Source organism: Lepidochelys olivacea, assembly GCF_965140295.1.
Source record: "Lepidochelys olivacea isolate rLepOli2 genome assembly, chromosome: 26".
In the NCBI taxonomy this organism is placed as follows: domain Eukaryota; kingdom Metazoa; phylum Chordata; order Testudines; family Cheloniidae; genus Lepidochelys; species Lepidochelys olivacea.
In genome coordinates, this window is record NC_140436.1 from 19,049,255 (window position 1) to 19,066,766 (window position 17,512).

Genomic DNA, 17,512 nt, shown 5'->3' on the forward strand with positions numbered 1-17,512 from the left:
TTGGAGGAGAAGGTATTTGTGTGTGTTTGGTTTTGTATTGGTAGTATCTGTATGTGTAGAGGCTTTGAGGGGCTTTGTGCTGGGAGAGAAGCTGAGCCCTGATTAGGGGGCGGGGCTTCACTGACTAGGGGTCCTGTAAAGGTAGCAGCCAGTCAGGCAGCGGCACAGGAGCTAGCAAACAGAGCTGTAAACAGGGGAGTTTGAGTGGGAGTTCTGTTGCAGGAGAAGGTATTTGTGTGTGTTTGGTTTTGTATTGGTAGTATCTGTATGTGTAGGGGTTTGGCGGGGCTTTGTGCTTGGAGAGAAGCTGAGCCCTGATTAGGGGGCGGGGCTTCACTGACTAGGGGTCCTATAAACGTAGAAGCCAGTCAGGCAGCGGAACAGACAGCTGCAGTGGCACAGGAGCTAGCAAACAGAGCTGTAAACAGTGGAGTTTGAGTGGGAGTTCTGTTGGAGGAGAAGGTATTTGTGTGTGTTTGGTTTTGTATTGTCAGTATCTGTATGTGCAGGGGCTTTGTGCTGGGAGAGAGGCTGAGCCCTGATTAGGGGGCGGGGCTTCCCTGACTAGGGGTCCTATAAAGGTAGCAGCCAGTCAGGCAGCGGCAGAAAGCTGCAGCGGCACAGGAGCTAGCAAACAGAGATGTAAGCAGGGGAGTTTGAGTGGGAGTTCTGTTGGAGGAGAAGGTATTTGTGTGTGTTTCGTTTTGTATTGGTAGTATCTGTATGTGTAGAGGCTTGGAGGGGCTTTGTGCTGGGAGAGAAGCTGAGCCCTGATTAGGGGGGGGGCTTCACTGACTAGGGGTCCAATAAAGGTAGCAGCCGGTCAGGCAGCGGCACAGGAGCTAGCAAACAGACGTGTGAACAGGGGAGTTTGAGTGGGAGTTCTGTTGGAGGAGAAGGTGTTTGTGTGTGTTCGGTTTTGTATTGGTAGTATCTGTATGTGTAGAGGCTTGGAGGGCTTTGTGCTGGGAGAGAAGCTGAGCCCTGATTAGGGGGCGGGCCTTCACTGACTAGGGGTCCTATAAAGGTAGCGGCACAGGAGCTAGCAAACAGAGCTGTAAACAGGGGAGTTTGAGTGGGAGTTCTGTTGGACGAGAAGGTATTTGTGTGTGTTTGGTTTTGTATTGGTAGTATCTACCAAGTTTGATAGCTCCTGTGCCGATGCAGCTGTCTGTGCCGCTGTCTGACTGGCTGATATCTTTTTAGGACCCCTAGTCAGTGAAGCCCCGCCCCCTAATCAGGGCTCAGCTTCTCTCCCAGCACAAAGCCCCTACACATGCAGATACTACCAATACAAAACCAAACACACACAAATACCTTCTACTCCAACAGAACTCCCACTCAAACTCCACTGTTTACAGCTCTGTTTGCTAGCTCCTGTGCCGCTGCCTGACTGGCTGCTACCTTTATAGGACCCCTAGTCAGGGAAGCCCCGCCCCCTAATCAGGGCTCATATTCTCTCCCAGCACAAAGCCCCAAAACATACAGATACTACCAATAAAAAACCAAACACACACACAAATACCTTCTCCACCAACAGAACTCCCACTCAAACTCCCCTGTTTACATATCTGTGTGCTAGCTCCTGTGCCGCTGCACAAACAGAGCTGTAAACAGGGGAGTTTGAGTGGGAGTTCTGTTGGAGGAGAAGGTATTTGTGTGTGTTTGGTTTTGTATTGTTAGTATCTGTATGTGTAGGGGCTTTGTGCTGGGAGAGAAGCTGAGCCCTGATTAGGGGGCGGGGCTTCCCTGACTAGGGGTCCTATAAAGGTAGCAGCCAGTCAGGTAGCGGCACAGACAGCTGCAGCAGCACAGGAGCTAGCAAACAGAGCTGTAAACAGCGGAGTTTGAGTGAGAGTTCTTTTGGAGGAGAAGGTATTTGTATGTGTTTGGTTTTGTATTGTTAGTATCTGTATGTGAAGGGGCTTTGTGCTGGGAGAGAAGCTGAGCCGTGATTAGGGGGCGGGGCTTCACTTACTAGGGGTCCTAGAAAGGTAGCAGCCAGTCAGGTAGCGGCACAGACAGCTGCAGCAGCACAGGAGCTAGCAAACAGAGCTCTAAACAGGGGAGTTGGAATGAGAGTTCTGTTGGAGGAGAAGGTATTTGTGTGTGTTTGGTTTTGTATTGTTAGTATCTGTATGTGTAGGGGCTTTATGCTGGGACAGAAGCTGAACCCTGATTAGGGGGCGGGTCTTCACTGACTAGGGGTCCTATAAAGGTAGCAGCCAGTCAGGCAGCGGCACAGACAGCTGCAGCGGCACAGGAGCTAGCAAACAGACCTGTAAACAGGGGAGTTTGAGTGGGAGGAGAAGGTATTTGTGTGTGTTTGGTTTTGTATTGTTAGTATCTGTATGTGTAGGGGCTTTGTGCTGGGAGAGAAGCTGAGCCCTGATTAGGGGCGGGGCTTTCCTGACTAGGGGTCCTATAAAGGTAGCAGCCAGTCAGGCAGCGGCACAGACAGCTGCAGCGGCACAGGGGCTAGCAAGCAGAGCTGTAAACAGGGGAGTTTGAGTGGGAGTTCTGTTGGAGGAAAAGGTATTTGTGTGTGTGTTTGGTTTTCTATTGGTGGTATCTGTATGTGTAGACGCTTGGAGGGGCTTTGTGCTGGGAAAGAAGCTGAGCCCTGATTAGTGGGCGGGGCTTCCCTGACTAGGGGTCTTATAAGGTTGCAGCCAGTCAGGCAGCGGCACAGGAGCTATCAAACAGAGCTGTAAACAGGGGAGTTTGAGTGGGAGTTCTGTTGGAGTAGAAGGTATTTGTGTGTGTTTGGTTTTGTATTGTTAGTATCTGTATGTGTAGGGGCTTTGTGCTGGGAGAGTAGCTGAGCCCTGATTAGGGGACGGGGCTTCACTGACTAGGGGTCCTATAAAGGTAGCAGCCGTCAGGCAGCGGCACAGACAGCTGCAGCGGCACAGGAGCTAGCAAACAGAGCTGTAAACAGGCGGGTTTGAGTGGGAGTTCTGTTGGAGGAGAAGGTATTTGTGTGTGTGTTTGGTTTTGTATTGGTAGTATCTGTATGTGTAGGGGCTTTGTGCTGGGAGAGAAGCTGAGCCGTGATTAGGGGGCGGGGCTTCACTTACTAGGGGTCCTAGAAAGGTATCAGCCAGTCAGGCAGCGGCACAGACAGCTGCAGCGGCACAGGAGCTAGCAAACAGAGCTGTAAACAGGGGAGTTTGAGTGGGAGTTCTGTTGGAGGAGAAGGTATTTGTGTGTGTTTGGTTTTGTATTGGTGGTATCTGTCTGGTAGAGGATTGGAGGGTCTTTGTGCTGGGAGAGAAGCTGAGCCGAGATTAGGGGGCGGGGCTTCACTGACTAGGGGTCCTATAAAGGTAGCAGCCAGTCAGGCAGCGGCACAGACAGCTGCAGCGGCACAGGAGCTAGCAAACAGAGCTGTAAACAGGGGGGGTTGAGTGGGAGTTCTGTTGGAGGAGAAGGTATTTGTGTGTGTTTGGCTTTGTATTGGTATTATTTGTATGTGTCGGGGCTTTGTGCTGGGTGAGAAGCTGAGCCCTGATTAGGGGGCGGGGCTTCCCTGACTAGGGGTCCTATAAAGGTAGCAGCCAATCAGGCAGCGGTACAGACAGCTGCAGCGGCACAGGAGCTAGCAAACAGAGCTGTAAACAGGGGATTTTGAGTGGGAGTTCTGTTGGAGGAGAAGGTATTTGTGTGTGTTTGGTTTTGTATTGTTAGTATCTGTATGTGTAGGGGCTTTGTGCTGGGAGAGAAGCTGAGCCCTGATTAGGGGGCGGGGCTTCCCTGACTAGGGGTCCTATAAGGTTGCAGCCAGTCATGCAGCGGCACAGGAGCTATCAAACAGAGCTGTAAACAGGGGAGTTTGAGTGGGAGTTCTGTTGGAGTAGAAGGTATTTGTGTGTGTTTGGTTTTGTATTGGTAGTATCTGTGTGTGTAGGGGCTTTGTGCTGGGACAGAAGCTGAACCCTGATTAGGGGGCGGGGCTTCACTGACTAGGGGTCCTATAAAGGTAGCAGCCAGTCCGGCAGCGGCACAGACAGCTGCAGCGGCACAGGAGCTAGCAAACAGACCTGTAAACAGGGGAGTTCGAGTGGGAGGAGAAGGTATTTGTGTGTGTTTGGTTTTGTATTCTCAGTATCTGTATGTGTAGGGGCTTTGTGCTGGGAGAGAAGCTGAGCCCTGATTAGGGGGCAGGGCTTCCCTGACTAGGGGTCCTATAAAGGTTGCAGCCAGTCAGGCAGCGGCACAGGAGCTATCAAACAGAGCTGTAAACAGGGGAGTTTGAGTGGGAGTACTGTTGGAGTAGAAGGTATTTGTGTGTGTTTGGTTTTGTATTGGTAGTATGTGTGTGTGTAGGGGCTTTGTGCTGAGACAGAAGCTGAGCCCTGATTAGGGGGCGGGGCTTCACTGACTAGGGGTCCTATAAAGGTAGCAGCCAGTCAGGTAGTGGCACAGACAGCTGCAGCAGCACAGGAGCTAGCAAACAGAGCTGTAAACAGGGGAGTTTGAGTGGGAGTTCTTTTGGAGGAGAAGGTATTTGTGTGTGTTTGGTTTTGTATTGATAGTATCTGTATGTGTAGGGGCTTTGTGCTGGGAGAGAAGCTGAGCCCTGATTAGGGGCGGGGCTTTCCTGACTGGGGGTCCTATAAAGGTAGCAGCCAGTCAGGCAGCGGCACAGGAGCTAGCAAACAAAGCTGTAAACAGGGGAGTTTGAGTGGGAGTACTGTTGGAGGAGAAGGTATTTATGTGTGTGTTTGGTTTTGTATTGATAGTATCTGTATGTGTAGGGGCTTTGTGCTGGGAGAGAAGCTGACACCTGATTAGGGGGCGGGGCTTGACTGACTAGGGGTCCTATAAAGGTAGCAGCCAGTCAGGCAGCGGCACAGACAGCTGCAGCGGCACAGGAGCTAGCAAACAGAGCTGTAAACGGGGAGTTTGAGTGGGAGGAGAAGGTATTTGTGTGTCATTGGTTTTGTATTGTTAGTATCTGTATCTGTAGGGGCTTTGTGCTGGGAGAGTAGCTGAGCCCTGATTAGGGGGCGGGGCTTGACTGACTAGGGGTCCTATAAAGGTAGCAGCCAGTCAGGCAGCGGCACAGACAGCTGCAGCGGCACAGGAGCTAGCAAACAGAGCTGTAAAGAGGAAAGTTGGAGTGGGAGTTCTGTTGGAGGAGAAGGTATTTGTGTGTGTTTGGTTTTGTATTGGTATTTGTATGTGTCGGGGCTTTGTGCTGGGTGAGAAGCTGAGCCCTGATTAGGGGGCGGGGCTTCCCTGACTAGGGGTCCTATAAACGTAGCAGCCAATCAGGCAGCGGCACAGACAGCTGCAGCGGCACAGGAGCTTGAAAACAGAGCTGTAAACAGGGGAGTTTGAGTGGGAGTTCTGTTGGAGGAGAAGGTATTTGTGTGTGTTTGGTTTTGTATTGGTGGTATCTGTATGTGTAGGGGCTTTGTGCTGGGAGAGAAGCTGAGCCCTGATTAGGGGGCGGGGCTTCACTGACTAGGGGTCCTATAAAGGTTGCAGCCAGTCAGGCAGCGGCACAGGAGCTATCAAACAGAGCTGTAAACAGGGGAGTTTGAGTGGGAGTACTGTCGGAGTAGAAGGTATTTGTGTGTGTTTGGTTTTGTATTGGTAGTATCTGTGTGTGTAGGGGCTTTGTGCTGAGACAGAAGCTGAGCCCTGATTGGGGGGCGGGGCTTCACTGACTAGGGGTCCTATAAAGGTAGCAGCCAGTCAGGTAGCGGCACAGACAGCTGCAGCAGCACAGGAGCTAGCAAACAGAGCTGTAAACAGGGGAGTTTGAGTGGGAGTTCTTTTGGAGGAGAAGGTATTTGTGTGTGTTTGGTTTTGTATTGTTAGTATCTGTATGTGAAGGGGCTTTGTGCTGGGAGAGAAGCTGAGCCGTGATTAGGGGGCGGGGCTTCACTTACTAGGGGTCCTAGAAAGGTATCAGCCAGTCAGGCAGCGGCACAGACAGCTGCAGCGGCACAGGAGCTAGCAAACAGAGCTCTAAACAGGGGAGTTGGAGTGAGAGTTCCGTTGGAGGAGAAGGTATTTGTGTGTGTTTGGTTCTGTATTTTTAGTATCTGTATGTGAAGGGGCTTTGTGCTGGGAGAGAAGCTGAGCCGTGATTAGGGGGCGGGGCTTCACTTACTAGGGGTCCTAGAAAGGTATCAGCCAGTCAGGCAGCGGCACAGACAGCTGCAGCGGCACAGGAGCTAGCAAACAGAGCTGTAAACAGGGGAGTTTGAGTGGGAGTTCTTTCGGAGGAGAAGGTGTATGTGTGTGTTTGGTTCTGTATTTTTAGTATCTGTATGTGTAGGGGCTTTGTGCTGGGAGAGAAGCTGAGCCCTGATTAGGGGCGGGGCTTCCCTGACTAGGGGTCCTATAAAGGTAGCAGCCAGTCAGGCAGCGGCACAGGAGCTAGCAAACAGAGCTGTAAACGGGGAGTTTGAGTGGGAGGAGAAGGTATTTGTGTGTGTTTGGTTTTGTATTGTTAGTATCTGTATGTGTAGGGGCTTTGTGCTGGGAGAGAAGCTGAGCCCTGATTAGGGGGCGGGGCTTCCCTGACTAGGGGTCCTATAAAGGTAGCAGCCAGTCAGGCAGCGGCACAGGAGCTAGCACACAGAGATGTAAACAGGGGAGTTTGAGTGGGAGTTCTGTTGGAGGAGAAGGTATTTGTGTGTGTTTGGTTTTGTATTGGTAGTATCTGTATGTGTAGGGGCTTTGTGCTGGGAGAGAAACTGAGCCCTGATTAGGGGGCGGGGCTTGACTGACTAGGGGTCCTATAAAGGTAGCAGCCAGTCAGGCAGCGGCACAGACAGCTGCAGCGGCACAGGAGCTAGCAAACAGAGCTGTAAAGAGGAAAGTTGGAGTGGGAGTTCTGTTGGAAAAGAAGGTATTTGTGTGTGTTTGGATTTGTATTGGTAGTATCTGTATGTGTAGGGGCTTTGTGCTGGGAGAGAAGCTGAGCCCTGATTAGGGGGCGGGGCTTCACTGACTAGGGGTCCTAAAAAGGTATCAGCCAGTCAGGCAGCGGCACAGACAGCTGCATCGGCACAGGAGCTAGCAAACAGAGCTGTAAAGAGGGGATTTTGAGTGGGAGTTCTGTTGGAGGAGAAGGTATTTGTGTGTGTGTGTTTTTGTATTGGTAGTATCTGTATGTGTAGGGGCTTTGTGCTGGGAGAGAAGCTGAGCCCTGATTAGGGGGCGGGGCTTGACTGACTAGGGGTCCTATAAAGGTAGCAGCCAGTCAGGCAGCGGCACAGGAGCTAGCAAAGAGCTGTAAACAGGGGAGTTTGAGTGGGAGTTCTGTTGGAGGAAAAGCTATTTTTGTGTGTGTGTTTAGTTTTGTATTGGTGGTATCTCTATGTGTAGAGGCTTGGAGGGGCTTTGTGCTGGGAAAGAAGCTGAGCCCTGATTAGTGGACGGGGCTTCCCTGACTAGGGGTCCTATAAGGTTGCAGCCAGTCATGCAGCGGCACAGGAGCTATCAAACAGAGCTGTAAACAGGGGAGTTTGAGTGGGAGTTCTGTTGGAGTAGAAGGTATTTGTGTATGTTTGGTTTTGTATTGGTAGTATCTGTGTGTGTAGGGGCTTTGTGCTGGGACAGAAGCTGAACCCTGATTAGGGGGCGGGGCTTCACTGACTAGGGGTCCTATAAAGGTAGCAGCCAGTCAGGCAGCGGCACAGACAGCTGCAGCGGCACAGGAGCTAGCAAACAGACCTGTAAACAGGGGAGTTTGAGTGGGAGGAGAAGGTATTTGTGTGTGTTTGGTTTTGTATTCTCAGTATCTGTATGTGTAGGGGCTTTGTGCTGGGAGAGAAGCTGAGCCCTGATTAGGGGGCAGGGCTTCCCTGACTAGGGGTCCTATAAAGGTTGCAGCCAGTCAGGCAGCGGCACAGGAGCTATCAAACAGAGCTGTAAACAGGGGAGTTTGAGTGGGAGTACTGTTGGAGTAGAAGGTATTTGTGTGTGTTTGGTTTTGTATTGGTAGTATGTGTGTGTGTAGGGGCTTTGTGCTGAGACAGAAGCTGAGCCCTGATTAGGGGGCGGGGCTTCACTGACTAGGGGTCCTATAAAGGTAGCAGCCAGTCAGGTAGTGGCACAGACAGCTGCAGCAGCACAGGAGCTAGCAAACAGAGCTGTAAACAGGGGAGTTTGAGTGGGAGTTCTTTTGGAGGAGAAGGTATTTGTGTGTGTTTGGTTTTGTATTGATAGTATCTGTATGTGTAGGGGCTTTGTGCTGGGAGAGAAGCTGAGCCCTGATTAGGGGCGGGGCTTTCCTGACTGGGGGTCCTATAAAGGTAGCAGCCAGTCAGGCAGCGGCACAGGAGCTATCAAACAGAGCTGTAAACAGGGGAGTTTGAGTGGGAGTACTGTCGGAGTAGAAGGTATTTGTGTGTGTTTGGTTTTGTATTGGTAGTATCTGTGTGTGTAGGGGCTTTGTGCTGAGACAGAAGCTGAGCCCTGATTGGGGGGCGGGGCTTCACTGACTAGGGGTCCTATAATGGTAGCAGCCAGTCAGGTAGCGGCACAGACAGCTGCAGCAGCACAGGAGCTAGCAAACAGAGCTGTAAACAGGGGAGTTTGAGTGGGAGTTCTTTTGGAGGAGAAGGTATTTGTGTGTGTTTGGTTTTGTATTGTTAGTATCTGTATGTGAAGGGGCTTTGTGCTGGGAGAGAAGCTGAGCCGTGATTAGGGGGCGGGGCTTCACTTACTAGGGGTCCTAGAAAGGTATCAGCCAGTCAGGCAGCGGCACAGACAGCTGCAGCGGCACAGGAGCTAGCAAACAGAGCTCTAAACAGGGGAGTTGGAGTGAGAGTTCCGTTGGAGGAGAAGGTATTTGTGTGTGTTTGGTTCTGTATTTTTAGTATCTGTATGTGTAGGGGCTTTGTGCTGGGAGAGAAGCTGAGCCGTGATTAGGGGGCGGGGCTTCCCTGACTAGGGGTCCTATAAAGGTAGCAGCCAGTCAGGCAGCGGCACAGACAGCTGCAGCGGCACAGGAGCTAGCAAACAGAGCTGTAAACAGGGGAGTTTGAGTGGGAGTTCTTTCGGAGGAGAAGGTGTATGTGTGTGTTTGGTTTTGTATTGTTAGTATCTGTATGTGTAGGGGCTTTGTGCTGGGAGAGAAGCTGAGCCCTGATTAGGGGCGGGGCTTCCCTGACTAGGGGTCCTATAAAGGTAGCAGCCAGTCAGGCAGCGGCACAGGAGCTAGCAAACAGAGCTGTAAACGGGGAGTTTGAGTGGGAGGAGAAGGTATTTGTGTGTGTTTGGTTTTGTATTGTTAGTATCTGTATGTGTAGGGGCTTTGTGCTGGGACAGAAGCTGAGCCCTGATTAGGGGGCGGGTCTTCACTGACTAGGGGTCCTATAAAGGTAGCAGCCAGTCAGGCAGCGGCACAGACAGCTGCAGCGGCACAGGAGCTAGCAAACAGACCTGTAAACAGGGGAGTTTGAGTGGGAGGAGAAGGTATTTGTGTGTGTTTGGTTTTGTATTGTTAGTATCTGTATGTGTAGGGGCTTTGTGCTGGGAGAGAAGCTGAGCCCTGATTAGGGGCGGGGCTTTCCTGACTAGGGGTCCTATAAAGGTAGCAGCCAGTCAGGCAGCGGCACAGACAGCTGCAGCGGCACAGGAGCTAGCAAACAGAGCTGTAAACAGGGGAGTTTGAGTGGGAGTACTGTCGGAGTAGAAGGTATTTGTGTGTGTTTGGTTTTGTATTGGTAGTATCTGTGTGTGTAGGGGCTTTGTGCTGAGACAGAAGCTGAGCCCTGATTGGGGGGCGGGGCTTCACTTACTAGGGGTCCTAGAAAGGTATCAGCCAGTCAGGCAGCGGCACAGGAGCTAGCAGACAGAGATGTAAACAGTGGAGTTTGAGTGGGAGTTCTGTTGGAGGAGAAGGTATTTGTGTGTGTTTGGTTTTGTATTGTTAGTATCTGTATGTGTAGGGGCTTTGTGCTGGGAGAGAAGCTGAGCCCTGATTAGTGGGCGGGGCTTCCCTGACTAGGGGTCCTATAAGGTTGCAGCCAGTCAGGCAGCGGCACAGGAGCTATCAAACAGAGCTGTAAACAGGGGAGTTTGAGTGGGAGTTCTGTTGGAGTAGAAGGTATTTGTGTGTGTTTGGTTTTGTATTGGTAGTATCTGTATGTGTAGGGGCTTTGTGCTGGGAGAGAAGCTGAGCCCTGATTAGGGGGCGGGGCTTCACTGACTAGGGGTCCTATAAAGGAATCAGCCAGTCAGGCAGCGGCACAGACAGCTGCAGCGGCACAGGCGCGAGCAAACAGAGCTGTAAACAGGGGAGTTTGAGTGGGAGTTCTGTTGGAGGAGAAGGTATTTGTGTGTGTGTTTGGTTTTGTATTGGTGGTATCTGTATGTGTAGAGGCTTGGAGGGGCTTTGTGCTGGGAAAGAAGCTGAGCCCTGATTAGTGGGCGGGGCTTCCCTGACTAGGGGTCTTATAAGGTTGCAGCCAGTCAGGCAGCGGCACAGGAGCTATCAAACAGAGCTGTGAACAGGGGAGTTTGAGTGGGAGTTCTGTTGGAGTAGAAGGTATTTGTGTGTGTTTGGTTTTGTATTGGTAGTATCTGTGTATGTAGGGGCTTTGTGCTGGGATAGAAGCTGAACCCTGATTAGGGGGCGGGGCTTCACTGACTAGGGGTCCTATAAAGGTAGCAGCCAGTCAGACAGCGGCACAGACAGCTGCAGCGGCACAGGAGCTAGCAAACAGAGCTGTAAACGGGGAGTTTGAGTGGGAGGAGAAGGTATTTGTGTGTGTTTGGTTTTGTATTGTTAGTATCTGTATGTGTAGGGGCTTTGTGCTGGGAGAGTAGCTGAGCCCTGATTAGGGGGCGGGGCTTCACTGACTAGGGGTCCTATAAAGGTAGCAGCCAGTCAGACAGTGGCACAGACAGCTGCAGCGGCACAGGAGCTAGCAAACAGAGCTGTAAACGGGGAGTTTGAGTGGGAGGAGAAGGTATTTGTGTGTGTTTGGTTTTGTATTGTTAGTATCTGTATGTGTAGGGGCTTTGTGCTGGGAGAGTAGCTGAGCCCTGATTAGGGGGCGGGGCTTCACTGACTAGGGGTCCTATAAAGGTAGCAGCCAGTCAGACAGCGGCACAGACAGCTGCAGCGGCACAGGAGCTAGCAAACAGAGCTGTAAACGGGGAGTTTGAGTGGGAGGAGAAGGTATTTGTGTGTGTTTGGTTTTGTATTGTTAGTATCTGTATGTGTAGGGGCTTTGTGCTGGGAGAGTAGCTGAGCCCTGATTAGGGGGCGGGGCTTCCCTGACTAGGGGTCCTATAAAGGTAGCAGCCAGTCAGGCAGCGGCACAGACAGCTGCAGCGGCACAGGAGCTAGCAAACAGAGCTGTAAACAGGGGGGTTTGAGTGGGAGTTCTGTTGGAGGAGAAGGTATTTGTGTGTGTTTGGTTTTCTATTGGTATTTGTATGTGTCGGGGCTTTGTGCTGGGTGAGAAGCTGAGCCCTGATTAGGGGGCGGGGCTTCCCTGACTAGGGGTCCTATAAACGTAGCAGCCAATCAGGCAGCGGCACAGACAGCTGCAGCGGCACAGGAGCTAGCAAACAGAGCTGTAAACAGGGGAGTTTGAGTGGGAGTACTGTCGGAGTAGAAGGTATTTGTGTGTGTTTGGTTTTGTATTGGTAGTATCTGTGTGTGTAGGGGCTTTGTGCTGAGACAGAAGATGAGCCCTGATTGGGGGGCGGGGCTTCACTTACTAGGGGTCCTAGAAAGGTATCAGTCAGTCAGGCAGCGGCACAGGAGCTAGCAGACAGAGATGTAAACAGTGGAGTTTGAGTGGGAGTTCTCTTGGAGGAGAAGGTATTTGTGTGTGTTTGGTTTTGTATTGTTAGTATCTGTATGTGTAGGGGCTTTGTGCTGGGAGAGAAGCTGAGCCCTGATTAGGGGGCGGGGCTTCCCTGACTAGGGGTCCTATAAAGGTAGCAGCCAGTCAGGCAGCGGCACAGGAGCTAGCACACAGAGCTGTAAACAGGGGAGTTTGAGTGGGAGTTCTGTTGGAGAAGAAGGTATTTGTGTGTGTTTGGTTTTGTATTGATAGTATCTGTATGTGTAGGGGCTTTGTGCTGGGAGAGAAGGTGAGGCCTGATTAGGGGGCGGGGCTTGACTGACTAGGGGTCCTATAAAGGTAGCAGCCAGTCAGGCAGCGGCACAGACAGCTGCAGCGGCACAGGAGCTAGCAAACAGAGCTGTAAACAGAGGAGTTGGAGTGAGAGTTCTGTTGGAGGAGAAGGTATTTGTGTGTGTTTGGATTTGTATTGGTAGTATTTGTATGTGTAGAGGCTTTGTGCTGGGAGAGAAGCTGAGCCCTGATCAGGGGGCGGGGCTTCCCTGACTAGGGGTCCTATAAAGGTAGCAGCCAGTCAGGCAGCGGCACAGACAGCTGCAGCGGCACAGGAGCTAGCAAACAGAGCTGTAAACAGGGGAGTTTGAGTGGGAGTTCTGTTGGAGGAGAAGGTATTTGTGTGTGTGTTTGGTTTTGTATTGGTGGTATCTGTATGTGTAGAGGCTTGGAGGGGCTTTGTGCTGGGAAAGAAGCTGAGCCCTGATTAGTGGGCGGGGCTTCCCTGACTAGGGGTCTTATAAGGTTGCAGCCAGTCAGGCAGCGGCACAGGAGCTATCAAACAGAGCTGTGAACAGGGGAGTTTGAGTGGGAGTTCTGTTGGAGTAGAAGGTATTTGTGTGTGTTTGGTTTTGTATTGGTAGTATCTGTGTGTGTAGGGGCTTGGAGGGGCTTTGTGCTGGGAGAGAAGCTGAGACCTGATTAGTGGGCGGGGCTTCCCTGACTAGGGATCCTATAAAGGTAGCAGCCAGTCAGGCAGCCGCACAGACAGCTGCAGCGGCACAGGAGCTAGCAAACAGAGCTGTAAACAGGGGAGTTTGAGTGGGAGTTCTGTTGGAGTAGAAGGTATTTGTGTGTGTTTGGTTTTGTATTGGTAGTATCTGTGTGTGTAGGGGCTTTGTGCTAGGACAGAAGCTGAACCGTGATTAGGGGGCGGGGCTTCCCTGACTAGGGGTCCTATAAAGGTATCAGCCAGTCAGGCAGCGGCACAGACAGCTGCAGCGGCACAGGAGCTATCAAACAGAGCTGTAAACAGGGGAGTTTGAGTGGGAGTACTGTTGGAGTAGAAGGTATTTGTGTGTGTTTGGTTTTGTATTGGTAGTATCTGTGTGTGTAGGGGCTTTTTGCTGGGACAGAAGCTGAGCCCTGATTAGGGGCGGGGCTTGACTGACTAGGGGTCCTATAAAGGTCGCAGCCAGTCAGGCAGCGGCACAGACAGCTCCAGCGGCACAGGAGCTAGCAAACAGAGCTGTAAACAGGCGGGTTTGAGTGGGAATTCTGTTGGAGGAGAAGGTATTTGTGTGTGTTTGGTTTTGTATTGGTAGTATCTGTATGTGTAGAGGCTTGGAGGGGCTTTGTGCTGGGAAAGAAGCTGAGCCCTGATTAGGGGGCGGGGCTTCACTGACTAGGGGTCCTATAAAGGTATCAGCCAGTGAGGCAGCGGCACAGGAGCTAGCAAACAGAGCTGTAAACAGGGGAGTTTGAGTGGGAGTTCTGTTGGAGGAGAAGGTATTTGTGTGTGTTTGGTTTTGTATTGGTGGTATCTGTATGTGTAGGGGCTTTGTCCTGGGAGAGAAGCTGAGCCCTGATTAGGGGGCGGGGCTTCCCTGGCTAGGGGTCCTATAAAGGTAGCAGCCAGTGAGGCAGCGGCACAGGAGCTAGCAAACAGAGCTGTAAACAGGGGAGTTTGAGTGGGAGTTCTGTTGGAGGAGAAGGTATTTGTGTGTGTTTGGTTTTGTATTGGTAGTATCTGTGTGTGTAGGGGCTTTGTGCTAGGACAGAAGCTGAACCGTGATTAGGGGGCGGGGCTTCCCTGACTAGGGGTCCTATAAAGGTATCAGCCAGTCAGGCAGCGGAACAGACAGCTGCAGCGGCACAGGAGCTATCAAACAGAGCTGTAAACAGGGGAGTTTGAGTGGGAGTACTGTTGGAGTAGAAGGTATTTGTGTGTGTTTGGTTTTGTATTGGTAGTATCTGTGTGTGTAGGGGCTTTTTGCTGGGACAGAAGCTGAGCCCTGATTAGGGGCGGGGCTTGACTGACTAGGGGTCCTATAAAGGTCGCAGCCAGTCAGGCAGCGGCACAGACAGCTGCAGCGGCACAGGAGCTAGCAAACAGAGCTGTAAACAGGCGGGTTTGAGTGGGAATTCTGTTGGAGGAGAAGGTATTTGTGTGTGTGTTTGGTTTTGTATTGGTAGTATCTGTATGTGTAGAGGCTTGGAGGGGCTTTGTGCTGGGAAAGAAGCTGAGCCCTGATTAGGGGGCGGGGCTTCACTGACTAGGGGTCCTATAAAGGTATCAGCCAGTCAGGCAGCGGCACAGACAGCTGCAGCGGCACAGGAGCTACAAACAGAGCTGTAAACAGGGGAGTTCGAGTGGGAGTTCTGTTGGAGGTGAAGGTATTCGTGTGTGTTTGGTTTTGTATTGGTAGTATCTGTATGTGAAGGGGCTTTGTGCTGGGAGAGAAGCTGAGCCGTGATTAGGGGGCGGGGCTTCACTTACTAGGGGTCCTAGAAAGGTATCAGGCAGTCAGGCAGCGGCACAGACAGCTGCAGCGGCACAGGAGCTAGCAAACAGAGCTGTAAACAGGGGAGTTTGAGTGGGAGTTCTGTTGGAGGAGAAGGTATTTGTGTGTGTTTGGTTTTGTATTGGTGGTATCTGTATGGTAGAGGCTTTGTCCTGGGAGAGAACCTGAGCCCTGATTAAGGGGCGGGGCTTCCCTGGCTAGGGGTCCTATAAAGGTAGCAGCCAGTCAGGCAGTGGCACAGGAGCTAGCAAACAGAGCTGTAAACAGGGGAGTTTGAGTGGGAGTTCTGTTGGAGGAAAAGGTATTTGTGTGTGTGTTTGGTTTTGTATTGGTGGTATCTGTATGTGTAGAGGCTTGGAGGGGCTTTGTGCTGGGAAAGAAGCTGAACCCTGATTAGGGGGCGGGGCTTCACTGACTAGGGGTCCTATAAAGGTAGCAGCCAGTCAGACAGCGGCACAGACAGCTGCAGCGGCACAGGAGCTAGCAAACAGAGCTGTAAACAGGGGAGTTTGAGTGGGAGTTCTTTTGGAGGAGAAGGTATTTGTGTGTGTTTGGTTTTGTATTGGTAGTATCTGTGTGTGTAGGGGCTTTGTGCTGAGACAGAAGCTGAGCCCTGATTGGGGGGCGGGGCTTCACTGACTAGGGGTCCTATAAAGGTAGCAGCCAGTCAGGTAGCGGCACAGACAGCTGCAGCAGCACAGGAGCTAGCAAACAGAGCTGTAAACAGGGGAGTTTGAGTGGGAGTTCTTTTGGAGGAGAAGGTATTGGTGTGTGTTTGGTCTTGTATTGTTAGTATCTGTATGTGTAGGGGCTTTGTGCTGGGAGAGAAGCTGAGCCCTGATTAGGGGGCGGGGCTTCCCTGACTAGGGGTCCTATAAAGGTAGCAGCCAGTCAGGCAGCAGCACAGGAGCTAGCAAACAGAGCTCTAAACAGGGGAGTTTGAGTGGGAGTTCTTTTGGAGGAGAAGGTATTTGTGTGTGTTTGGTTTTGTATTGTTAGTATCTGTATGTGTAGGGGCTTTGTGCTGGGAGAGAAGCTGAGCCCTGATTAGGGGGCGGGGCTTCACTGACTAGGGGTCCTATAAAGGTTGCAGCCAGTCAGGCAGCGGCACAGGAGCTATCAAACAGAGCTGTAAACAGGGGAGTTTGAGTGGGAGTACTGTCGGAGTAGAAGGTATTTGTGTGTGTTTGGTTTTGTATTGGTAGTATCTGTGTGTGTAGGGGCTTTGTGCTGGGAAAGAAGCTGAGCCCTGATTAGGGGGCGGGGCTTCCCTGACGAGGGGTCCTATAAAGGTAGCAGCCAGTCAGGCAGCGGCACAGGAGCTACAAACAGAGCTGTAAACAGGGGAGTTTGAGTGGGAGTTCTGTTTTAGGAGAAGGTATTTGTGTGTGTTTGGTTTTGTATTGGTGGTATCTCTATGTGTAGGGGCTTTGTCCTGGTAGAGAAGCTGAGCACTGATTAGGGGGCGGGGCTTCCCTGGCTAGGGGTCCTATAAAGGTAGCAGCCAGTCAGGCAGCGGCACAGGAGCTAGCAAACAGAGCTGTAAACAGGGGAGTTTGAGTGGGAGTTCTGTTGGAGGAGAAGGTATTTGTGTGTGTTTGGTTTTGTATTGTTAGTATCTGTATGTGTAGGGGCTTTGTGCTGGGAGAGAAGCTGAGCCCTGATTAGGGGGCGGGGCTTCCCTGACTAGGGGTCCTATAAAGGTAGCAGCCAGTCAGGCAGCGGCACAGGAGCTAGCAAACAGAGCTGTAAACAGGGGAGTTTGAGTGGGAGTTCTGTTGGAGGAAAAGGTATTTGTGTGTGTTTGGTTTTGTATTGGTAGTATCTGTGTGTGTAGGGGCTTTGTGCTGGGACAGAAGCTGAGCCCTGATTAGGGGGCGGGGCTTGACTGACTAGGGGTCCTATAAAGGTCGCAGCCAGTCAGGCAGCGGCACAGACAGCTGCAGCGGCACAGGAGCTAGCAAACAGAGATGTAAACAGGCGGGTTTGAGTGGGAGTTCTGTTGGAGGAGAAGGTATTTGTGTGTGTGTTTGGTTTTGTATTGGTAGTATCTGTATGTGTAGAGGCTTGGAGGGGCTTTGTGCTGGGAAAGAAGCTGAGCCCTGATTAGGGGGCGGGGCTTCCCTGACTAGGGGTCCTATAAAGGTTGCAGCCCGTCAGGCAGCGGCACAGGAGCTAGAAACAGAGCTGTAAACAGGGGAGTTTGAGTGGGAGTTCTGTTGGAGGAGAAGGTATTTGTGTGTGTTTGGTTTTGTATTGGTGGTATCTCTATGTGTAGGGGCTTTGTCCTGGGAGAGAAGCTGAGCCCTGATTAGGGGGCGGGGCTTCCCAGGCTAGGGGTCCTATAAAGGTAGCAGCCAGTAAGGCAGCTGCACAGGAGCTAGCAAACAGAGCTGTAAACAGGGGAGTCTGAGTGGGAGTTCTCTTGGAGGAGAAGGTATTTGTGTGTGTTTGGATTTGTATTGGTGGTATCTGTATGTGTAAGGGCTTTGTGCTGGGAGAGAAGCTGAGCCCTGATTAGGGGGCGGGGCTTAACTGACTAGGGGTCCTATAAAGGTTGCAGCCAGTCAGGCAGCGGCACAGGAGCTATCAAACAGAGCTGTAAACAGGGGATTTTGACTGGGAGTTCTGTTGGAGGAGAAGGTATTTGTGTGTGTTTGGATTTGTATTGGTAGTATTTGTATGTGTAGAGGCTTTGTGCTGGGAGAGAAGCTGAGCCCTGAGTAGGGGGTGGGGCTTCCCTGACTAGGGGTCCTATAAAGGTAGCAGCCAGTCAGGCAGCGGCACAGGAGCTAGCACACAGAGATGTAAACAGGGGAGTCTGAGTGGGAGTTCTTTCGGAGGAGAAGGTATTTGTGTGTGTTTGGTTTTGTATTGTTAGTATCTGTATGTGTAGGGGCTTTGTGCTGGGAGAGAAGCTGA